At 38.0% G+C, this 12,113-nt stretch overlaps 1 pseudogene; it reads right to left on the bottom strand.

Moving 5' to 3' along the window:
* Positions 1-4,956: 4,956 nt before the first annotated feature.
* LOC131686447 (U4 spliceosomal RNA) lies at positions 4,957-5,128 on the bottom strand (annotated as a pseudogene).
* Between the last annotated feature and the right edge of the window lie 6,985 nt (positions 5,129-12,113).

Here is a 12,113-nt window from a genome sequence, read left to right as displayed (position 1 = left end):
AAACATACGTCCCTGCAGAATTTATTCAGCTATCATCTGGTTAAAATTTTCCGTGAAAATTCTCCCGATTTTCCGAATGCATTACCTTAGACCGGAAAAACTTTTGCCTTTTTTGCATTTCCACGCTAATATCTTCGAAAATAAAGCGATGACATACTCTTTTTAGTATTTCAGTGTGTTTCTATTTCTCTAAAGCACACATTGAAACTTTAGTTTGATGGAATTTGTGTGTGTGTATGTGTGTATGTATGTGTGTATGTGTGTGTATGTGTGTGTGTATGTGTGTGTGTATGTGTGTGTATGTGTGTGTGTATGTGTGTGTGTGTATGTGTGTGTGTATGTATGTGCGTATGTGTCAAATAATGTCACTCATTTTTCTCAGAGATGGCTGGACCGATTTGCCCAAACTTAGTCTCAAATGAAAGGTGCAACCTTCCCATCGGCTGCTATTGAATTTTGGATCGATCGGAATTCTGGTTCCGGAATTACGGGTTTCAGAGTGCGGCTACACAGAAATTTCTCATAAAAACTATAGGAAAAATTAAAAAAAGAATTTTTATTTTTGATGCTAAATGTATTCAAGGTGCATAAAACGTCGAGATTTGATGCAAACACGAAAAAAATTTGACGAAGATTCACTTTTTTGGATTTTGCATATTTTTGCCTTTCTCATATAGAAAGGTTATGCAATCACTCTGAAAAACGTCAACCTAATCCCGGCCCGGAGGGCCGAGTGTCATATCCCATTCGACTCAGTTCGTCGAGATCGGAAAAAGTCTGTATGTGTGTGTATGTGTGTGTGTATGTGTGTGTGTATGTGTGTGTGTGTATGTATGTGCGTATGTGTCAAATAATGTCACTCATTTTTCTCAGAGATGGCTGGACCGATTTGCCCAAACTTAGTCTCAAATGAAAGGTGCAACCTTCCCATCGGCTGCTATTGAGTTTTGGATCGATCGGAATTCTGGTTCCGGAATTACGGGTTTCAGAGTGCGGCCACACAGAAATTTCTCATAAAAACTATAGGAAAAATTAAAAAAAGAATTTTTATTTTTGATGCTAAATGTATTCAAGGTGCATAAAACGTCCAGATTTGATGCAAATACGAAAAAAATTTGACGAAGATTCACTTTTTTGGATTTTGCACATTTTTGCCTTTCTCATATAGAAAGGTTATGCAATCACTCTGAAAAACGTCAACCTAATCCCGGCCAAATTTTTTTTTCGACTCGCATAAGGTTTCTGGATTTTAACAGGGGCATAGTTGATGGTTTACGGAGAGGGGTTACACCCCCCCCCCTCTACTGTTCACTCCCCTCCTTTAAAAATCTCCTTAAATCACCCCTCAGACCACCACCTCATACCCCTCCCTTTCAACCCCATCATCTTTAAACCACCACTATATTACAAAGCATACCAATTTAAGCTGGGGAGTCGTTCGCTCATGGGACTTTCGCCCTCCTCACATACCCATCCCCGCATGACAAAATGAGTTAGCAAGCAGATAACATTGATCTAATGCTGATTAGGCTAATGGAGTATGATATTTTTTTGTTTCAAGTCTTTCACCGTCGACACGTAGCTCATCAAGTTCGTGGCTGGCATGCCATTGTGTATAAGTGCAAAGTGTACTAAGAATGTAATGGACATTTCCACAATTATGTTGAACATAAAAAGCCTCCGTGCCATAGTTTAGAGAAATGAGAAAGGCACAATTGCACCGCTAGGTGGATTAAAACAGGTTTTTTGTATTAGTTTTTAGTTAGCTTGAGTTCATGCGACCGCCCCTGATAACAAAAGGAAAATGACAATATAAGCGCAAAAAATGTAATCGAAGGTTTTAAACAAAATGAAGCTACACCAAAAAACTTTCGAATTCATTCATGAAGAGAAAATAAAAAAAAAATTGAGCGGCCTAAAATAAGCAAAAAATAATGTCCACACGCGTAACACACGCGCGCGTTGTTTGTTCCCCTTCCCTGTCAGCATACGACCACAGATCCCACCGTAGTCACTAATGCCACTTCCATCCGAAACAAATCTGAGTCAGGCTCCAACCCCAACCGCTGTCAAAGTGTATGAACTGACATCGCGGGAAGGTGAGGGATATGAGTTCTATATCAGAGGAAAATGGTGACAAAGTGTGGCCTCATATTGCACAATAATACAGCTTTGGGCAATCCATAAATGACGTAGCAGTTTTTGAGTGATTTTTAACACTCCCCTCCCCCATCGTAGCATTTCGTCACAAACCTCTAAATACCCCCCTGATAATTACGTAGCTTGACGGTAATTCTCCCCCCCCCCCTGTCCCCGTAAAACTAAAAAAAAATAACGATGTTAGTTATTCCCCTTTAAAAAAGCTACGTAGCATGACATGACCTCCTACCCCCCTGTCGTCACACATCACCACAAAATGCAAAACTCCCCCCTCCCCCATATAATGCTACGTCATTTATGGATGATCCCTTTGCCAACCTATTCTGGTTGATTTCCAAAAAATGAAATAAATTATGATCATGTTTTTTTTTCAATGTCCGCAATATTAGACCAACTCACAACTCCTTGACGATGTTGGAATTTCTCATAATGTGTGCTTTATATGATAGCTTTAGAAAATTAGGATATATCACTTGCATATGAAATTAGCACACTGACTCACATGTTCGATTTTCTTCCGGATTCCTGAAGGGGATTTTTAGCTAGTTGAAATATGCTATCATGTTAGTATAATGTTTTACAACGTCACATTTGATCTCTTTCAGTTAGTTTTGTTCATGTTTAGGACGTTGTCTTCAAAAATTTCATCAATTGTACACCAATATCAAAACCATATTTTAGCTCTGAAAAAATCGATGTTATTTATGAAAAGCACAATTCAATTCAGTAATTATGTTGAAATTAATGTTACAATCAACTAAGTACCTATATTTGAATGGAAAACAAATATTCGTTATTCATTGTTCGCAACATCGTAGTCAAGATGTAATCCCTGAAATGCTGCAACTTGTGAAACTAACGCAAACGCCTACTAACGTTTATTATTTGTGTTTTCCATCTACTGCCGGTTCATGTATACGCATACAAACAAGCATCCGCGGAGTTTGCGATTTGATATGCAAACGATGGAAAATATGGAATTTCCCAATGAAAATCTTAGACTTTTCGTGAAAACTGAATATAGATTAGATGTAAATATTACGTAGAATGCTACAGTATATTTTTTGAATCAATTAGAGCGTATGCTCAATGCATAGATAGGTTATGAATAAAATTGGGAAAATCGTAAAATTTTCATGGAAAAGTCGGAAAATTCCATCAAACTAAAGTGCCAGTGTGTGCTTTAGAGTAATAGAAACACACTGAAATACTAAAAAGAGTATGTTATCGCTTTATTTTCGAAGATATTAGCGTGGAAATGCAAGAAAGGCAAAAGTTTTTCCGGTCTAAGGTAATGCATTCGGAAGATCGGGGGAATTTTCACGCGAAATTTTAACCGGATGATAGCTGAATAAATTCTGCAGGGATGTATGTTTTTGTTTTGGGGTTTTAGTTAATTTCCTCATCTATTTTCTCGAAAAACTAACTTTTTCCTACTGTTTTGCGACGCGAGTTACGATGGCCTTAAAGGTGTTTTTTTTGTTGGACACATAACTGTTAATTGCGCGTCCGGTAAAATCGACAAGCTTCGAACAGACCAGACTGGTTTTAGAAGAGGTCTTTGCACGCGAAGGATTCCCGAAAAACGTTCGTTCCGACAACGGACCGCCATTCAATGGCGAGGAATATAAAACTTACTGCGCTGACCGCGACATTGAGACCATTTTTTCAACCCCTTTATTCCCGCAACAGAACGGCCTCGTCAAAAATTATATGAAGCTTGTAAATAAAGCGATGGCTTCTGCAGTCAGCAACGGATCCTTCTTCAAGGAGGAGCTACAAGCCGCTGTCAACGCACACAACGCCGCCGCTCACTCGGTAACCGGTCTTCCATCAGAGGAAGTAATGATGGGACGTAAAATCAAACGTAGACTTCCCTTACTGCGCCACGAAAAAGCAGACTATGACGAGGAGCTTCTTAACCGCAGAGATAAGTTGGAGAAATTGAAAGCGAAGGAACGTGAGGACGCCAGAAGAGGAGCACGAGCATCCCGTGTAGGCCCAGGGGATACCGTTATCATCGAGCGGACGGCTCGTACAAAAGGAGACAGTAGATTCGACTCACAAAAATACACCGTAATTAAAGAGAACAATGGAAGTCTCAGTTTGCAGAATGATCGCGGCCAAACTGACCATGCTTCAGCTAATCTAAACGACAGAGAACCCTCTGCAACGGAAACATCTGACCGTCCTCGCAGAACGAAAAGCATTCCTGCCTACATGGAAGACTACGTACAGGCGCTAGGAGATTGATAGGATATGATTTTTTTTCTTCTCGGAGATACGCTTTATCTGTTACAATCTATTATCGGTTCACGTGTCAATTAACTTAATCTGAAAAAAGAACCATTATTTAAAGCCATATTATTCACTTATCTCCAGCCTGTTTGCCCTTCTTGCATTATCATACATTTTATCAACAAGTTTATTCTTGCGTAAGGAACACGAAACAGTGCGTTCTAGCGGAATTATTAGCATACTTTTTGCGATTTTTTTAACATGTTGATCGGAAAATTATTGTAAACAAGTCTTTGGTCGAATAGGTAGAAAGGTTGGCCACGTCAATAACAGTCTTGTCCAACTACGTTCCTATTGACCCGTTATGCCGTTTTAACTAGAAGGAATTCAAGGAAAACGCTTCGTTTACACGGATAATTTACAGCAAGCAAACGACATTCATTGCTCATGGGGAGGGTGGTAGCATAAGAAAATGCGAGATCTCAGTGTGCGTATCTGAAACGACAGATATCTCAATACAAACAGCCCACACTATTAGAGTGGGTTGTTGGTGAGTTACGGCGGATAGCCTAGACCAAAATTTCGATAGCCAACCGCTCGCCGCGTGTATTTAAACTCGTCTAGTCACCATTTCCTTTAGTGGGTATTGGTATTGGTATTAGTTTTCAACTAGCAATAATCGCACCTCGGTTGTACCTCATTGGTTACGATATCGCCACTGCGCAACGAACAAAAATATTTGCTCCAGCTACATCGTTGAAGCAACCATCCAAATTTAAAGGTTTCCCCCCTTTTTTTCTAATGTAGGAGAGGGGTTTGTGGTAGCGATACCCCTCGGACAGAGCATTATTCGTTTGCTATAAAACCCGAACACTACTCGACCTTTTCGGGCACGACAAACACCGGGCTCTCGGCTACCGACATGCATCGATGAGAAGCAGACATCAGCAACGATCGTCCTCTTTCTCAGCAGACTGCCAACGCGAGTGGACGTGCCGGTAAGTAAGTGGTCAGCAACGAGGACGCCGAGTCGGGAAGATGGCGGTTTTCACAGTATGCTCGAAATTATAATATCACCCACAACTTCCACCAAACAAATCGTTATGCGACAAAAACACATTGGATAACGGGTTTCACATAACTTGAGCTACACAAGAAGAGGCAGCGCTATATGTCTAATAGAAACAGCGAAAAATGGATTCCGCCAACTTACCCCATCCGCCAGCTAGCCCCGGGCTCCTCTAATACGCAATTGTTTTGATTATTTCCCGACAAATCGCGCAAAAATCTGTTTGTTCCGTACAACACAGCGCAAATAATTGACGTTGGAAAACAACGGTAATTTCAGCTGCCAAACACTTAGAAAGAATCGAAGCATTTTCCCCTCAATGTAACTTTTCTGACTCAAATCTTTGTAGGTATTTTCTTTCTTCCGTCCAATTGGTCAGTTTATTGGTTTTATCGTACATTTTTCGGATATTATTATAGAAAATAACTAACCCGATAAGAGGGAAGTTATTTGCCAAAGCACGAAATGGAAATTTCAATTGTAATTCTTCTGAGACCGATTTTGTGGTCCTAATAAGGACCGTTTGTTGTGAATATTATTTCGACGTTTCCCTGCTAATAATAATGCGACTTCTGTACACGTCTTGTGATGGAGGCAATTTTGAGAGCGCATTTGTTTGATGCTGCTAATGGGGAGTATTCCCGATCAGAATGGAATAACAAGATTATAACAGAACACAATTTTTGTAACATATTGTGTTATAAATTTGGTCTCGTTAGTAGTTAAAATAACAGAAATTTATAACAAGTAACAACGTGAGATAACTTTTTGAAATATTTCTGTTATGTGTTTCTGATCGGGTTTCTTCCAGTAACTAACGAAGCGGGTCGCCGGCGACAAGCGAATTGATTTCAACGATGATCAAATACAAACTGGAAACATCTTCCTATAGACAATTCGTTTTACCTATCTCAGATGTGGATCATCGTCAAAAAGGCGGCGCTAACAAGTAAACCACTAATCAAAGCACGGCTAATTAATGCTTTTACAAAATCATTTTTATCAAAATACGCCAATCACATCCTCTTCGGAATCTGCTACACAATTGTTATGATTATTTCCCAAACCAAGAATCTGTTTGTTCCGTACAGTACAGCGGCAATTATTGGCCGTTTGTTTATGAGAATCGTCCGTACACTACTCGTCGACCATCAAGTATCGAATGATAAGGCAAAAAGGAAATTCAGCACATATATTTTCCATGTTTGATTGACCTCTTAAATGCTCTGTATTAACGGCTCTGCTCGGAATAGCCGTCTCGTGTATGCACATTTCCCCCTTTTTCGTGAAATTTTTCAATTTCAATTCAACCGATTTTCAATAGAATACTTATATAGTAAATCAAACTTATTAGCAACTATCTTCAAGTCAGATGTTTCTGAATCGATTGGTGTATAAATTATTGAAATCCACCAACTAATTGCGAAGTCATAACTGTACAAACCTTACATAGTTTCGTTACATAGGACATTTTCAAAATTTAGAATGACACCCGGCCCCAGATAGTGGAGTAAAACAATTTTAATATCAAAAGACGAGCATGTAATGTCTGACAAGCGAAGTGTTATGAAGTTTCAATTAAAAATTCTTGCAATTTAATTAATTTGGGCCTGAAAAGGACCATTGGTTTGTTTTATCGCGGGATGAGAATTCCGTTCATTTCCGATAGCGGCGAATTTCTCACAGGGTGACAATTCCTGTTCCGTAGAATTTGGCTCCTCAACGTCACCAGGGGTTGAGGTACTTTGCAGATTGGAAAAGAAGAAAAATAGTTGACGATGGAAATATTAATTTTGAATTTCTTGACCATAATTATCATAACGAATCATTTGAAAATTCCCCATTACGTTCAATAGCATTAGATTTAAATTAACGCCCCGAAATGTAGTCACGACACTCTGGTTATGTCGCAAACATTACCCACCCATATTTTTTAACTAATTCGAAAAATAATTTCATATTTCACTACTCTACACATCACTAGCAGATTGAGCAATGAGTGATGTGTGCGGGGACCGTCTGAGGTAGATCAGTGCGTTGCGTCTTCCGTTCAAATGTTCAAACAAACTTGACAAAGATAATATTGTTAGTGTGACCAAACGCCATCTTTCTTTAATTGATCCAGCGATTTAACATTTTCATTATACGATGCAGAAAGAAACCATAAACGGTTTATAACGTTACAGCTACACCAATCATGTCAGTATCGCATCCATGGACAACAGTTCAATCCGGAAATAGAGAGCAGAAGTCAGCAGCATCCAACGAGATTCGAATCCAGCGCATCATTTGCCAAAGCGAACATAAACGGTCCTTTTCAGGAACACCATTATTTTAATGAAGAATTAATTAGAAATCTTTCCCTTTTCCGAAAAATCCCGTTGATAACCTACATATTTATATAAATAATACCAAGTGTATTCTACTTCACTCCGGTTATGTCTCTGACATTACCCACCCATCTTTTTTTGAAAAAAAAAACTATAATCCACTGAAATGTGTGGTTCCCAACTCCCCACTAATGGTGGTTCACAACTCCCCACTTTACATATCTTCGAAAAATACGTATCTCCATCGACACACTAAAGCTGCATCCAAATTTTTTTGTCAATTGTTTAAGAATTTTTTTGCCCTAATTTACTTGAAATCAGCTACATAACGGGATTCCACATAGGGTGACGAGCCCATTTTCGCCATGTTTCTATTATCACGCTACCTATTTGAAGCCGTTGGTTAGAGCAGTGTCTGCCATCTTTGTTCAACGCATTTACTCAAATGGTAGCGCAACAATAGGGGCACTCGATTCGAGTTTTCGTTGCGCTCAAACACGAACATTTCACTGTTTTCGGCGCATTTGTGTTTTTATCTTGGTTCTTATCAACGAAGCAAAACTGTTGATGTCAATTTTTACGCATTGCATTCCTTGTAGGCCAAGAAATCAATGAATTAGTGAGACACCCTGCTTAGTATTGTGAAAATAGGCACTTCACCCTACCTACCTGGTAGACGCGTAGATCACAAACTTGTTATGACAGGTTGTATTCTTTCGATGCGTCAAGAACATAATACGCGTAACATCTTAGTGCTGCGAGATCTCACTCCAAAAATTATATTCCAAATCATTTTTTATATTTTTCTTTATTAAAAGGTGAGTAGAAAGTAGTAAGGTAAGATTTTTATATTGAAAATCGCAAATGTCGAAGGAAAATATCTATTTAAATTGACCTAATTCGAAAATTATCATCTAATTATTGAAAAGCGTAAAAAAAAATAAATATTTTATATATCTATCGCAGAGAAATGGGTCGAAAAATAATTATAAGTAACAATTAATGAAGAAACGTTTTTAATCCACCTAACAGTGTGATGAGAAAAATTTCTTATAACTCTTATCACTCTCTTCTGATATTATATCGATTGAGAATATTTAGAACTTAAGGTTGGACAGAGAATGCGCAAAATTCGCAAACGAAAAAAGCACACCGTATGTCAGATCTTCATAAAAAGCGTATGTAGAATGTTGTTACAGTACTGCTGATTGATTTTTATGAAGATCTGACATACGGTGTGGAAAAAACTGCTTTTTTCGTTTGAGAATTTTACCCTTTCTCTGTCCAACCTTAATGTTTCGCAATGTTTTTGATAACACATGCAGAGAACTAAAAACTGAAATTGTAGCCCTTGATATCACGCTACCTCTGAAGTGCATGAGTGCATAGTTAAAACTTTACTTCGATATCGACTTTTTCTAAAAGTGACTTCCCAGTAGTATCTTTGATTTGAATTATTATCGCTCATCCTAATGCTAAAGAACAAATAAAAAACTCGAAAACAATTAAAGAAAATGATCATCACAGAAATTTTCGTTTCCACGAAACTTTTCGATAACCTTCCGTCACTTGTGTTAGTTAACTGGGTGCACGCTGCTCTTAAAATCTAACGAAATCGTTTTATGGCACCAGCGGGTTTCATTCCGAGCCATTTGCGCGATTTTCGGCGGGTTAAATCTGTAAACAATTCTAAAAACTAACTTCTATTCCATAATTTTCAGCTCAGCTATTCGAGAAATCGTGCTCACCGCAAGTCATGAAAAATAAACTGCCTTGTGGAGCGACGGTCACTACCCCGTTTACTAAAACTATTAATAATTCTCAAATACTTTTTAATTTTTATTAGAGAAAGTTGTTTAATAAGCTTTTGTAATATTGAATTGGAAAAAAGCTGAAAATTTCTGTATTTTCTCAATCCGCACACATATAAGCCCTTAAGTATACCAATTAATTTAAGAAGCCCTTTTAACCTAAACTGTTGCACGAATAGGAATAGGTTCACCAAAATGTTGGAAGAAATCGGTAAAATAACCCCTTCAAAACTACCAAAAAATTGGTGTAGTTCGATGCAATTGAAAGAAAATATCCTCAGAAAATGAGATGTACCTATTAATGTGGGACACAGTGAATAATAAATACAGTAAAGACACGGGAATCCCAATACCCCGATATGCACTGTAAAATAATAAGCTAGCTTTATGATGACACTGTAATAAACGAAAAAATAAACAAGGAGAGGTATCCACTCGCACACACATGACAAATTTTTTTAGAAATGTATACCCAAACGTTCCACCGAACCAATTGTGCTGCAACCCGATCAGAATGGAATAACAAGATTATAGCAGAACACATTTATTGTAACATATTGTGTTATAAATTAGGTCTCGTTAGGTTAGTAGTTAAAATAACAGAAATTTATAACAAGTTACAATGCGAGTTATAGTTTTGAAATATTTCTGTTATGTGTTTCTGATCGGGAAATGAGTCCAATATTATTGTGCAAGATTTCTCGAGTTGCAACGCTGTTTCTAATACCAATATAATAAGATAGCAGATAGTAGGTAGGTATTCCGTTGGAACATCACATAACATTTTACGCATGCTCAGCTCTCATTTCAGTACCATGAAAATAGGAAATGAGCTAGCTACGAAATCATTATTAAGAAAAAAAAATCATAATGAAAAGATACTCCCTTCTGGCTCCTGCAAGGCGTTTCGGTTCTAGATTCGATTCACCACTTCCAGATGTATTCAGCACACACACAACCCCAACCAATTTCAATGTTGGTTTCTCTAAATCTTCCGTATACAAGAAAACACCACAAGCAGAAAATCATTATTCTTTTCCTGTCGCCTCGACTACAGCATACTCAGTGCCTCGCCATTAAAATTGGTAATTATTTTTCAATCACTTTTTCACGAACGCCAGCAGTTGCGTAATGTCCCTTTTGAGCTACAGCCCACGGGACGGCTAGCATTATTACCGATTATTTTTTCAACTGAAAGACACACATGGATAGGGAAAACACGTCTTCTCGCAACCGATGCCAAGCACACACTGAGTCAGACATCCGAACAAATTTGTCTTCAAAATGAAAAACAGGTCTTCACAACATTTCAAATGTCTTCAAAAAGAAGACAAATCTTTAAATCTGGCATCTCTGCATACATGTGCCTTTCCTCACGGTTAAATAAAACAACCTGCAGAATAAGTTGTTTTAACTTACTTTTGAGTTGTGCGTCGCTTTCGCACTTATTAGTGTTGTCAAAAACAAAAAGAGAGATTCGACTCAGTCGAGGTCTTCCGTGGAGGAAGGTACTTTTGAGTTGTTTGGGTTGAACTCAAAATTAGGTAAATTCAACTTAAATTTGAGTATAAAAAACCTATCAATGAGTTGTAATTTTTGCCGTGGTTAAATGGAAACTACCTTCAACACGGTTTACCTAATTTTAAGTTCCCCTACGATACCACGAGATTGAGTCAAAGGAACTCAATTTTAGGTAGTTTTCCGTTTCCGTGCTTTCCGTTTGGCTACCAATACTAGCATAACCAAAACGCATATTCTTGCCATCGCCTTCAATTTGTGGTCAGTGCTAGCAAACTTGCATGTTCAGATTTTCAACAACAACATTCCAACAATATTTTCAAAGAATGTTCCAGATTTGAAAAGAAGGAAAGTAGTTAGCGAAGGAAAAGATTTTCAGTTTTAAATTCTTTTGTCTTATTTGTTAGCGCTGATAAAGGCTACTTTGTTTGCTACTAGCTGCACAAACAAATCGATTAATGCAGTTAACTTTTGTATTTTGGGTTTATATGCAACGACAACCTGTTAGCACAAGCTTTATATCAGATTAAGGAAGTAATCCGGGTTAATCCACGGAGGCTGTCAAAAAGTTCGAATAAAAACAATCGACTAGTGTACCTTGCACGTTCAATATTTTATCAATACTGGACTGCCCACAATCGCAAGTCAGTCCCATGTAGAGCTTCCATCCCGGGAATCCCAGGATTTTTGGATTTCTCGGGATTCCCGGGAAATTGTGTTTTCTCATTCCCGGGATTCGGGAATCCCGGGAAAAAAGATTTTAAATTTATTTCAAAAAGATTAGGTTCTGCGAAAGAAATTATGTTGGAAATATCTTTATCGGCAAACATTTGGAGTGAGCAGTGAATGCAGATGCTTTTCCAACTGATTGGCAGATCTTTGGACAATATATTTTTAGGCACGCTGATATGTTCTCATGATTTTTTAGGTATATAGTCCAGGCCTTGCTCAAACTACTACTAAAAATGTTAATATTTTGATGCAAAA

Source organism: Topomyia yanbarensis, chromosome 2 (genome assembly GCF_030247195.1).
Source record: "Topomyia yanbarensis strain Yona2022 chromosome 2, ASM3024719v1, whole genome shotgun sequence".
Classification (NCBI taxonomy): Eukaryota; Metazoa; Arthropoda; class Insecta; order Diptera; family Culicidae; genus Topomyia; species Topomyia yanbarensis.
This window is presented reverse-complemented; position numbering and strand designations above follow the sequence as displayed.